Here is a 13871-nt window from a genome sequence, read left to right as displayed (position 1 = left end):
GAGAAAATTATATGGTTAATCTAAATAATAGGTAGAGACACGGCGGGTATTTCTTTGGAAATTGCAGTCTCATGTAATATTTAGTTGCTTATTAACAACAATTTAATGTTCGTTTTTGACGGCCGGATGTAATTAACGCGCCCATTTATACATAGGAATACCCCCTCAAAGGACAGAATGTTTTTTTGGGTGGGGGGGCGGGTTAAGGGCCGGGTGTCAAAGTATGTGAACAGACGAATACTTAAGTATTGTGATTGACCGATTTCCTTCCGCTTGGAGAGGCTGTCTCTGTCTGCTGAGGTTTTGTATATCAGAGTACAAATGCAAGTGAGAAATTCTCCACAAAGGGAAAAATGTATTGATTGTTACGCACATGAATAATACTGTACTGGAGTAGTTAAGCTCATGTTGTTTTTCTGTGCGTGACGTCACGATGAGTGGTCGGGGGCAAGGGGTCTTCGCCCCTCCTTCGTTTTAGGCCAGGGAACGGCGCCCATTTTTAAGGATAGGTTATGACAAGGTCTATAGACCTTGTGTTATGCCCTGTCGAAATGTCTTCGCCTTCTTGGCTGGCCGCGACCTGGGGAAGCAGTGCGCAACTTACGTACTACGCCATAAAGATTGCAGTTGCATTGTCTTATTATAATGATAATCATTTCGTGTAGACAAATGCCCCTCTATCGAATTGATGTAATATTCTAGATAGTTTTATTTAATTTGTGATTATTTTCATTGATATTATTTTAGTTATGCTGAAGTGTCCATAAGTTCAATATAATTACTGGTGGAATTTAAATAGGCAGATTGTTTTATAATGCTCTCTAAATTGATAAAAACAATTTTGTGAATTTAAGCTTAGTGAAAGATAATTAAGATGATATTCGGCGTCATTTAAGGAATTGGCATTGATGCAAATATATTGAGAATGAGACCCTGAAAGTAAATCGGTATACATCTATTTGTGTGATTTTGAAGGTAAGTCAATTTCATCTGTTTAACAATATGTATTTCCCAATTGAATGTTGACAACGTCAAAAATAAGCTCAAGCTTCAGCAAGAGTTCGTATATTGTCGTCGTTATCGTCAGTAATGGGATTTCGTTTGCCATCATCCATGAATTCTTTTGAGAACAATATTAAAAATGACTGGAGGCTTCACAGAAAAAGTTCGCAGGCCAAGCATTTATCAGCTGATCGCCGGGAGCGAATTGCCGTCAGCAGTGCCTTGACTGGGTCTTTGGCTCCGCCCACAATCAGGATGGCTCGACCCGTCAGTCAGAGGTCCCGCACTTGTTTACATTTTGCATGACGCTGCGCTGCCCCGTTCCTTCTTCCATTATTTCGTAAACAATTTGGCTACCAATACCGTGATGGTTTCCACAATTGTTTTGGATTGTTACTTGTTGTGGTCTTTCAGTTCTAATTTCCTTCCGGCCTGATGGATGCTTTTCTAAAGGAAGAGTTTGTTTGGACGCTTACTTAGTCGAAGATTATATATTGTTTGCCCAAAAAAGCTTCTGGATCTTAAGATTTTGTTATTGAAATTAAAAAAAATTTTGTATTTTATCAATTGGTGTCTGCTATCAGAGAAGTTTTCATTCGTCTCCGTCAGAAATTTAAATTAAACATTAAAATGTGAGTTTCCCTATCATAAATAAATAAATAGTAACATATAGACTGTACGAAATGTTTTTTATGCCAAATGTTCACTTATAACGATAGCCTATTTCAGAATAGAGGAAGATGACGTCATTACCCACTGTATTACACAAACAGCACACTTCTAGAATAGGAGACTTTGCACTAGGAAGGCAGAGCGTCAGAACTAGAACCACTTGGCGTTGAGCCTGCAATACTTTATTATGTATACAGTTTTTTGTAACCATTCCATCAGTGGTACTGGAAAGGTTCTCGAAATTGTGGAATGAAATAGGATTCTTATTTCTTGTAGTTGAAAGCGGCTTAATGGTTCCACCCTCCATTATTGTCCAGTATTTGCGAAATTGAGTCAACAGCCTTGGCATTCAGTTAAAAGGGTGGAATTTGAATTTGTTATTGTATTGATTTCGTAATATTTTAAGCCAATGTATATTCAGGTAGGTGTGGTAGTAAGACTTATGTGGAATGCACGTAGAGAACCGTTGACCCGGGATGGATGGAAAATAGGTTATTCCCTCGCAATTGTCTTCTATAACTATTCTTGTCACACATCATTTGTCCATATTTTAACAGTGAACAGGGATGCTTTTAACTTGAAAGTACGCTGTTGTGTTCCAGTAAAAAACTAACTTATGTGTAATGTGAATTGTAATAGTCACAATGCCCCCTGAACTTCACGAATTCTTCGCGCTTTTATATATATAAACTAGCCCGCGTTGCCAACCTAACCATGAGAACGATAAGTCTTGCTTCTTGTACATACATATACCTGTCGAATTCAGATAAATTTATTAGGGCTAGAATAGACCCATCTCCACCATCGTAGCCAAGTGGTTATATATGTATGTATGTATGTAGATATATGTATATATATATATATATATATATATATATATATATATATATATATATATATATATATATTATAGATAGATATATAGGATTTACCCGAACGCAATTGTGTGCTGTCATGAGCCCAGGTAAGAATATCCCTTCATATTGATGAAATGGCTAAAGAACTACTTTTGCCATTGATTATATTGGAACCGCAATCCAGTGGTACCTAGACGTTTATTGGCCCCTCATTTAGTTCCAAGTCTTTGTCCTGTTAATATCTTGAGCGGACTGCAGCATGAGTAGTGGAAGTTCGTCACCGTTAAATTACAGGAAAACGAAGCTCTTAAGAGAACAAAGATGTCACGGCATATCTATTGGTACTTGTAGCTTCGGGCGTAAATTATGCATGCAAGCAGTTCTTGCGCCGACGGTCACGAGTGAAAGCCAGGAAAAGAAGTCATTTACGAGGTGCGTGTGGAGTGGCAGTTATGACCAGAGTAAAAATATTGGCACGCTGTCCAGAACCCTCCCTGTATACTATATTTGCACGTTTCGTTTCCAAGCAGCACTAATGGTGAGTGTCCATGCATAGGATTAATGAAGGTACTGAATAAAATGCTCGCGTGCGCGCTCGCGCGTGTGTGTGAAAGAGAGAGTGATGTAAGCAGAGATATTATATGTTACCAAGACTGACGGGTCTTATAGATCTCTCTCTCTCTCTCTCTCTCTCTCTCTCTCTCTCTCTCTCTCTCTCTCTCTCTCTCTCTCCTGAGCGTAGAGACTAGGATAGAAAACTTTTTTTGGGGGGAGAGGTAATGAGCTTCGATCGCCTGTTGTTACATAATTTGTTCGTGGCAGTATATATTTGTAAGGTTTTTGGGACTGATTATGATTCATTGTTATATTCTGCTCTTATACACATTCCATCTCCTGCAATATTTTCTTTTCTACTACTTTACGTGTATGGTAGCTGTGTAGGTACTTGTCACATACTTGATCTCGTAGTTTCATTCTGCTGTATAGTCTAATTATTGTCGTTTAAATTAGAGTATGGGATTGATCCACTGCAGTTCTCGTGGTCTCATAAGTTGTCATAAGCTGTTAGACAAAGGCACAGACAACCCGAAGACCCTCGTGTGTTTCTGCTGGGCCTTGCTTTGAAATGAAGAGCTCCGGTCGGAATGATCCCGACTCGGTGTGGGGGACGGAGAGAAACGGCAAGAGGCTTTTGTTTTGAAATGAGCAAAACGGGCGAATTTGCATACGGTGCATTCCGACTACAGCGCCAGATTCATTAACAAAGGATTAGCTGTCCATCGTAACACGCGTGACCTTTCGGCTGACCCTCTCGCATAGGCTGCTGCTGCTGCTGCCTTGCCTCGCTGGCTGGTGGCTCTCTCTGTCTGGGTAATACTCCAACTTCTTCTTGTACCTGCTTCCCTGAAAACGTCCTCTCTCTCTCTCTCTCTCTCTCTCTCTCTCTCTCTCTCTCTCTCTCTCTCTCTCTCATTTTAAAATTGTGAACTTAAAGAGGATTCTGGGTCACATTTTCGTGCGGTCACTTGAATCTCTGTAAATGTGGTGTTTCTTTTCTTTATTATTTATTTGATGAGCTGTTTTGAAGTCTTGCCCTTTTGCCTTGTCCTTTTCAGTGCTTCCAAATAACCTTGGTCAGGAGATTGCAAGGAACGACGGCATTTCTCTAGCTAATGTGACCGTGATTGACCTCAAAGGCAAAAGAGGATATTTCATTTTTTCCGTCGATCTTGTGTCACAAAGGTTGTTAGTTGACATTTTAAATTACCTTATGAGTTTTTTCGCTTTATGAATTATTTTTATATATTTTTGATAAAATTTAATTGATAATTATATCCCCAGATTATTCATACAAATAGTTTTCCTCGTGTACCATAGTCGTTTTCCAATGTTTTCTTTGTTTCAGATACGCCATCATCGTTTTGTCTGCGATTCGATATACTCTCAGTTTACATGGCGAAAAAATTTCAACTTGGGGTATGTGATGACTTCTGCAACTCATGCGTTCAACTAATGGCTTGGGCCTAATCCTCCAAATTCATCCGTCATAATATTAGTTTGGGGTTTTATTTACGAAGCTCCGAATTTGAATCGTTTGTGGTTTTTGAGTGTTGGCTGGATGGCGTCAGTGGTTCGTATATTATGAAGGCTCGTTAATCGCTTTCCCCTTATGATGGGTGGCGGGTGATGTCAGTGAGCAGCCTTCGAGAGGTATTCTGTGGGTTGGGGAGGTGGAGGGGGCTCCCCTGGGTTAAGAGGTGGCAGGTATTGATATGCAGATGGTGGGCCGACCGGGTTAATAGCAGAACGAACTCCGGCTAATAGCAACAAAGGTTACTATCGAGCCAAGATGGCCACCGTGGGCGAGATGTTTGACCAAAGACCGCGAGAGATCGCTACATCTGGAGTAGTGGTCTTTCCTTATCGCGTATTATTATCATTTCGCTCAACCATGATGTATGTTTAAAGGAGAGGGAGATCCAGCAGAATCGAGACTTGGAGAAGCCGGCCCATTAAATATACAATTCCTTTCAGGGTTCTGAGGCTTGAGATTTCTTTCCTAAGATAGTTAGTTCCTCGGTGTGAAGTTCAAGGGGTACTATGTAGTGGGTACTGCAGATTTAGCGTTGTCATTTCTGAACGCAAGATCCCTGTTGTTATATACTCCGTAGTTCCTGACTGGGGATGTGGATTTGCTTTGATTTTTGTTTGTTGTAGAAAGATTTTGAGGTACTATTGTAATTGTGAATTTTTTATCTCTCTCTCTCTCTCCTCTCTCTCTCTCTCTCCTCTCCTCTCTCTCTCTCTCTCTCTCTCTCTCTCTCTCTCTCTCTCTCTATCCAGCCTGATCTTGTTTATTCTCTTCATTTCTGAATGATTTTCATGAATGCAAAAATATTATGTCACTTATCAAGTTGAGAGTAGTATTAAACGTTCTCTCCAGTTAGTTTGTTATGATCAAAACTGTTATAATTTAGAACGATATTAAATGCATTTGTTTTGCAAAAGCCGCCCTTTACCCTTGCCAAACTTTTAGAGGTTGCATATCTTTGGGCGAAGCTTTACTATCAATGTATTCCTTACTAGAGTTTTCATCGGCGATCACGAATGCTTAACCGCGCACTGATTTATACCGAGTGGATTTATTGAACCTTCCAATTCTCTCTTGCCCCTCCCCCGGCCCCCTCTCCGCATTTCCTGACAGACCGAGGCGTCCCCCTCCCAACAGGAAAGGCGCAGCCGTATACATTGCAGAGAGAGACTAAGGTGGCTATAGGTTCTTCTGGAGAGCGCTTTGGCATTGTAAAAGCGTTACGGTTTCCGAGGGTGTGCCTTTGAGGTAACAGCTTACCAACCCGTGATAGTTTTTAAGACTTGCTTTTGCTTGTTGTTACTAAAAGAATAACTTTTGTAGGGTGCTATCCTGTTTTGAGAAGAAAATTGATGGTATAGATAAGTGAACTATATATATTGTGAAAAACAAATATTTGCCTGGCTTTGAGAGTAACATTAATCTTGACTTCATATACAATGGGAAAACGTTCATGCGAGCAATAGTAATTTGTAATTTTGCATGTTGTTATTATTATTATAGTAGTTATTAATGTTTTTGGTGTTGTTATTCATCGAATAGTGTTCCTTTTTTGTAGTAACAACAATACGAATTTTCTTGATTTTTAAGACTACTACTACTACTACTACTACTACTACTACTACTACTACTACTACTACTACTACTACTACTACTACTGGCATCTTCATCATCACTAAATGGTTTTCTAGCTCTTAGGTGGCATTGCCTACCTGACAAATTAATTCCTTCTGCCCCAAGAGTAAGTGGCTGTCCTTATTTGTCGTTCCTCCTTAATCATTTTTACCTAATAGAAAACTATTTAGATTAGGCTAAGGTTAATTTTTTTTTTCTTAACATAAGTTATACAGCATAGGCCGGGTCTTTGATGTCCAAAATTTGGATTACTTTTCTTTCTGCGTACGGTCTCAGATTTTTTATCTTGCCAGTGATTGCTCTAGTTCTCTTGTGGCGCCAGATCATTCCAACGATATATACGTTTGATACGATGCCGAGTTTTCCAGACTTTGGATTTTGTGCTTCCATTTAGCTATGGCTTATCAAAAGTGAGCTTTGCAAGCAGTGATATTCGTAATGCCAAGACGAATAGTAATTTTTGGTTGTTAAATAAGTCGTGTTGCTATCAGTGATAAAAGTTTGACTAATTTTCTGCGTACACAGAAGAGGATTTTTACTTGATTATTTAAGCTATGCATATCTTTATGTAATTATAAAACTGTCAGGGTTACCACTCAACACTTTTGACATTATGGTAACAGTTCCATACAGTATATGGCGATTTCTTATTTATTTTGAATAAATTTGAATTATTTTTAAATAAATAAAACACTACCCCGTATTTCGTCCTCCATCTCATGAGGCGCCTTTTGTTTGGGTTAATAACGAAACACCAGAGCACTACAGGTCGTTACTTTTCATATTGGTCATTATGTCAGAAACCATCCTAAGCTATAGTCGGTGATTAGATGTGATTTGTGATTATTTTGGTGCTGTAAAAACCAGTCTTGCTGTGACGCTTCAGATATAAATTTAGAACAATAACACTTGCTTTTGTTATTATATAAATGATTATTTATAACAATAATGATTTAGTGATGCAACAAAAGCGGTGGGATTCGGTTGTTTAGGAAATGTAAATTACTAAAGTATTAATTTTATGGAATATATCAATGTAAAGAACTATGGGAATAGTTTTATAGAATATAGCAATGCAAATGACAATGGGAATCATTTTTTGGAACATAGCAGTGTGAAGATCTAAGGGGACAATTTTTTGGAATATGGTAATGTCCTGTAGCGTTCTGAATCTCAATCATGTTTTGAATCTCAATCATTGTGTGTTTCTATTAACATAATGTGAAAATAAAAGGTTCAAGGTGATATAAGCAGCCTGGAAAGTGGCGTAAGTAAATGATTGAATACAGAGGATTCATGCCGAAGTTGATTGAAATCAAGGTCACGCACTTCGTTCCGTTCGATTTACCTACTACCAACTTTAGCAGACGCACATTTTACTTATGGTCACATTGTATTATCAAAGACTGTTGCTATCACGTTAGTAATTACTTGCAAAATTACAGGAAAGCAAAGAAATCAATCATAGTGGGCTTGGTATGCAAAGTAGATACGAAGTGTTTTGTTTTGTAATTTGGAGTTTATCACAGCATATTGTAATTTTGCAGTAATACTAACGTGCATAGCAACAGTCTTTGATAATACAATGTGACCATAAGTAAAATGTGCGTCTGCTAAAGTTGGTAGTAGGTAAATCGAACGGAACGAAGTGCGTGACCTTTTATTTGAAGGAGCCATGGATAGCCTAGCATGAGTTCGGTACCATTTTAAGTAGACAGAAAAATATATCGAAGGACAAAATCGAATAAAGGAATTGTAAAGTTTATCAGTCTCACTTCCACAAGCAAAATTATTTCTCTCTCTCTCTGAGGGCCGGATCAGGCTCCCTTTTCGAAGTCTGAGAGCGAAAGGAGGATGTGGAGCTCACCTGGGATTGCGTCTACCTGTTCTTCAAGATCGTCTTCGTGGGCCCGATCGTGTTATACGCCGCTAAGACAGTGATAGATCATCCTCTAACATGTTAAGCGTTCCTGTCGAACCGTAGTCCGCCGATTGAGCTGTAAACTTAATGACAAAGGTAATGTTAAGGTATCTTGGGTCCAGTTCACTCAAACGGGGTTTTGTGATTCCTCTGCCAGGATACCTAATACGAATTTATTTTTCTTGTTTTCCTCTTAGTTTTTGTTTCGCCACTCTGGTCTCCCTAATTTAACCAATGCTTGCGTTCCGTAGGTCATTCGATACGGAAGTTTTACTCGATGCACCTGCCCTTACCCAGTCCTTGTAGATGGAGCGGTTGGCTTGTATATATGAGAATAAAACAAAACAAAAAGAGGGGGAGGGGGAGTTCTTAGCCTAAATAAAGTTGTATCCTACCTAAGGAAGGGTTTGGGGCATCCTGGCTTGAGAGAAGAGACGTATGGCCCGAGGCCCTACTACTCTGAAACACGAGCTTTTGAGAGAGCGAGAATCTGCCAGTCACAGTAAACCCTAATGCACCACATTCTTGAAGTTATTGTAGCCAGTTTTTCATGTGCTGCACTATTAATTAATAATATCGTGATGAAAATTATTATTATTATTAGTAATTCAAAGGTTTTTGTGGTAATATTGCGCGTTATTAAATTTACAACTGTGTTACAGCAAGCCACTCATTGTCCAGCATAGTTTTATCTTGGCTTTTATAGATATTTTCCTATAAATATATAATGATTTTCGCAAATTTTTATATTCTCTGTCCTCACTGTCTTCTTCCTACCATATTTTCTGAATCGTGATAGTAAGCTGTAAGCGAAGGGAATTTCCTGAAAAAAAAAAAAAATGCTGTGTAGTTGTAACTCACTTTCTCGTTCTATTGCCGTTCGTCCATTTCTTCGGCCTACTGCACTGAACTGTCACTAGGTACCACGCCCATTCTCCCCCGCCCTCTTCTCTCTCTCTCTCTCTCTCTCTCCATAACTCTATTTACTACAGCTCCCGCCTTTCGCATTGTCCTTCAATGATCCCTTTTACGAAATCAACGACTTCAATCCCCCTCCCCTCACCCCCATCTCATTTCCATACAAAACTCGTTTGATAAATGACTTCATTTATAGTAAAAACACCTTGTCTATCGCAGTGGTCTTTATACTCTTGATATCTATCCAACTTTCACCCCCTAAAAGTTTAATGATTGTCTCGAGAAGAACGAATTCCTTTGTCTCTCGAAACAGTCATTTTCAGACAGATACTGACATTCTGAAAATAAACACTAATTAACAGTCGGACATGTCGTACATGAAAGATTAGGTTTCGTTTTCAGATAGGGTCTGGATTAGGTCTATAAGGATAGTGAAAATAAGTAACGTAATTTAGCAGCACGTCACAGAATTATTTGAGAATAAGTAACGTAATTTAGCAGCACGTCACAGAATTATTTGAGGAATGTACAAATTATTTTTATTTTTATTATTTAAGTTCCGATATTTATGTTTCCTGTACCGTCTTGTTTCTGTTATTGTGAAGTTTAACGCTTTCCTTTTTTAAAAGTAACAAAAGATTACATGAATAGATTTCAGCTCTCTTTGTTTATCTGTTTTGTGTTCTCTTGAATAATTTTCGTGAGTAAACAAAATGCATTTTTTGACGCATGTATTTGAAAAAATATGGTGTCTTTGTATTATTTTTTCCTATGTTGTGAAAGTTTCTAGGGAAGAGTATGTTAGTGGCTGATGCATTTTGTTAGCTCTCAAGGCTGTGTGTTGTCGACAAACTTCCTGGTACCTGATTTCTAAATATACCGAAACCGTACCCAGTTCAGCTGCTACGTCCCATTTCATCCCTGAATAGAAGTAACAAGGAACGTAGCCTTTACCTTTTGGAAGGACCTGAATATTGCCAGGGCGATTTCCAGGTACTCATTGCGACCTTGGACGGGACGTTGCAAAGGATGGGGAATGTTAGCGAGAGCCCAGATGGAGGCTGGGAGGGAGGCGGTAATTACACGTAGATGGGGTGTGCGTTGAGGGGGAGGTCAGAATTAAGTAGTTGTTTTTGGGAGAGGCTGCACGAGGGGAGGAGTCTAGGGGGGAGAGGGACTTGAATTTAGGAGGGGGGTTTGTGGTTGTTGGAATTGTGGGTATTCGATCATAGGAGGAATGAAGCGGGAGGGAGAGATTGGGGGTGTCAAGTGTGTCGGCTGTGGTTCCTCCATCTTATCTGATGAACCAAGGCAGTCTATTTTGGGCAACGGTGTAATTTGTGATGTTCTCCGATACCGATGATGCCTCTATTAACTTCTTGAGACCTGGACCTGAAGCATGCTGCTCCCCCCCGAAATATTTGAGGTTTTGTGTGGCACAGCCGTGTGTCTATGTATATTTATTAATTATACCCAGAACTTTGAAAGGTATGCTGTAGAAAATAAGACGGTAATGTTTGTAGTAATCCCGGTTTAATATTAGTATATTCAGGAATCAGGATAACGCTTCCTTTAGGCCCTTTAAGCCGTCACTTACCGGCCATGGGAAGTCATCTCTGTACCAAGAATTCGTTTCAGAAATGTGTTTAAAAATAAAAGAAAAAATTCTCGATTCATTCAGAGGTTCACATGATCAACATTGCTTGCCCTCATTACTGATCAACACATTTTTTTGCAGTATTTGCGATGCAAAATGAGAAGTTCCTTACGATTCTTCATAAGAGGGTTTCTAGGTGTGTTGAATGTGCCTGTTTTCTGCAGCGCCTGATGTGGTCTCGCTTGGTTTCCTAATGAACTAGAAGCAGTGCTGATTGTGCTTAGTTCTGAGCTGCATTTGTTGTCTGGCCCTAAAGTTGTCTTTCCTACAAATTTTGTGTGCAGCGTCAGAACATTTTGTGGATGTTTGACGTTTTCCCAAACCAGATCACTTTGCAAGCACTTTGTCTTATAGTTTCGTATGCAAATGCTCATACTTGTCGGAATATTGATACCGGAAAGAAATCCTAGTGTTAACAAAGAGCAGTACACTTTTGCTGATTTTTTTTTCGATTCTGTTTATTATGTATAATATATAGTGTGTCTTATTTATTTACGTTACTAAACACAGCGATGTAGAAATTTTCAAAGAATAGTTTATAGATATACTAAATTTTTTGTCTAGATCATATTGTTTCATGATTCTTGATCCATGGTTTGTTTTCATTGTCCAACTATAAGAACCCCTCCTTGCACTCCACCCCATTCTCTCTCTCTCTCTCTCTCGTTGTATACTGTACAGTAGGGCTTAACCAGCGAACATTCCATCGACCTTAAGTTACCCCAGCAAGGATTTACACCTGTGAGTAAATGGGGGTATCCAGTGACCCATCGCTCTGCTACCTGTTGATCCAAGTCCCATGTTTACTGTTGCCCTTCTGGAAGCCTTAATGATGCTTTGTAATGTGTGCGCCAGATAAGTCTTTTGAAGTAACTCATACGACTTATTTGGTAAGATTTTAAATCTGCCAGTGTACTTTTGATTGACTTCATGATTCGCATTTGAATATGAGTCTTTAGTGAAACTCGTCCTTGAATCAGACGTGATATGTTTCACTTGGTTAACTGCAAATCTATCAAGCTTTTCCTATTGGAATTTTACTTTCAACCACACCAGTTTTTCTTAGTCTTTCGCCTTTGCTGGGTCTGGTAACGTTTATGGTAACACGAGATATCCCAGCAGTCTTCTTCTGCCCCCGTTCTCTCTCTCTCTCTCTCTCTCTCTCTCTCTCTCTCTCTCTCTCTCTCTCTCTCTCTCTCTCTCTCTCTCTCTCGTAACGTGATGTTAGCGCGTTTAGCGCAAAAGGAGCGGTTATGTACTTAGTTGTTATACGACTGCTGTGAATTGAACCTAGCGGGAGAGTAAGCGCGAGAAAAGATACTACGTTCATGCGAGTATGCATTGTTCTGTCTAAATATAGTATACCTTGGAAACGGGAGGGCTTCGAGAGAGGTTCAACTTTATCCTATAGGAAGAAAACCGTTCATTCTAATCGGCGCAGCCCCGAATTCATTTGTAAAGAATGTCGAGGGATGTCTCTGTAGGGTAAATATATCAACAGCTAGTAACAATAGGCGTTTAAATATTCTCGGCGGCTTGCCGTGGTTTGTTTACATTGGGATATCTCGGCATGTCCATCGCGAGCACAACTTGTCTTTCTGAGCCGGACTCATTGCGTCGCTTAGGGTGGAGAGCGAATGTTGTCTTGATGGCCGAAGGACGGAGCAGTTTTCTTTTTCTCTCCAGATAATGTTGCTGTTTCCGATGGCCAAATTCTGCACAACCTGACATAAGCGAGTATAATTTATTGGTAAATGATTCAGTCAACAGAAATATTATAGCCTGAGTGCCCTTATGTATGCTTACGGGTGGATCTTGGTGGTGTGACATGTCAATAGTTGTTTTGTCATATTACTACTTAATTACTCTCTAGAGTGAGTAATTAAATCGCCATTATCTTTACGGTCTTTCCCCAGGTAAACAGAAATTCTTCCTCGTCCCCAGTTGGTTTTCGCGTCTTCTTCGGCCTTTACCGCATTATCTTTTTACGTTTGCTTATGATGGCGCCTCTCAAACATACACCTAGTAAGGCACGGGTTATATGTGAGTAGGGCGTTAGCTGCATTCCCGGATGGTTTTAATCTCTCTCTCTCTCTCTCTCTCTCTCTCTCTCTCTCTCTCTCTCTCTCTCTCTAAATTTATAACGTGCGGTATCTTGTCTCGCTTTCGTACTATTAGCTATGACTCATTCCAAAGGATTTCATCATTGCATCTCTCTCTCTCTCTCTCTCTCTCTCTCTCTCTCTCTCTCTCTCTCTCTCTCAGGATTAGATGGTCATTCCTTCCTCTACTTTGGCAATCAGAGGATAAAACCCGTAGCACAGAATCACCAGGTTTAGAGTAAGTGCCTTCTTAACCTCTGCCTCCGCCCCATAGAGTATGATTTAAAGGTGATATCTCGTATCATTACCGTACCGTTTCCTCCCTTAATAACAAGGTGTAGCAGTAGATAGGTAAGCGCCTTATTCAACGCCTGTCAGGAGATAGCCGCACGTCGGGATGAGAGACGCCAACCCCCTTCCTTCCTGGGTGCCTTACGAGTATGATGTACTGCAGAAGAATTCTGCAGTAAGGCCAGAGCGCGGGATGCAAGTGTTCCACATTTCTCATTTCAAAACCTGTGAAAAGGAGTGGCTTGTTCGTAGTGGCTTGCTTGAGCGAGATCTCACTGCGTGAGTCTTCATTTTGACGGTCTCTTGTTATTTAAAGCGAGGGAACTTTTATCCATCTGTGTTGTTTCGAAAGAGGAAGGTGCGAACATAGTGTCCGCACTGTTACAGGTGACGGAGAAATGGCTGTGAAGATTCCAAATAAAGACTGCAGAAGTAGGAATGACGCCATAGAGATGCTCTCCTCATTTCATCTTATTTCTCGAATTTTTGGTCTCCTTTGAACACCGATGGTAAGCAGCGCTTGTAAAGAACAGACCCTGGAAAGTGACTGCCTTTTCCACCGCCATTTTTCATTTCATGCCTCCCTCCCTCCGTTTCTCAGAGAGAGAGAGAGAGAAAGAGAGTGCGGTTAACAACTGACGGGCGTTTAATGATTTTCGTAATAAATTAATACTTAACAATTTTCTCTTGATGTTGACGCTTGATTGAATTTGGGAGGGTCCAC

At 39.9% G+C, this 13871-nt stretch overlaps 1 protein-coding gene across 2 annotated transcripts in view; it reads left to right on the top strand.

Annotated features, from left to right (window-relative positions):
• Positions 1–13871, top strand: part of LOC135215383 (uncharacterized) — a 517130-nt gene that overhangs the window by 496366 nt on the left and 6893 nt on the right. The window lies entirely within an intron of this gene.

This window comes from Macrobrachium nipponense, chromosome 5 (assembly GCF_015104395.2).
Source record: "Macrobrachium nipponense isolate FS-2020 chromosome 5, ASM1510439v2, whole genome shotgun sequence".
Lineage (NCBI taxonomy): Eukaryota > Metazoa > Arthropoda > Malacostraca > Decapoda > Palaemonidae > Macrobrachium > Macrobrachium nipponense.
The sequence above is the reverse complement of the archived record's forward strand: the minus strand, read 5'-3'. Positions and strand labels throughout refer to the sequence as shown.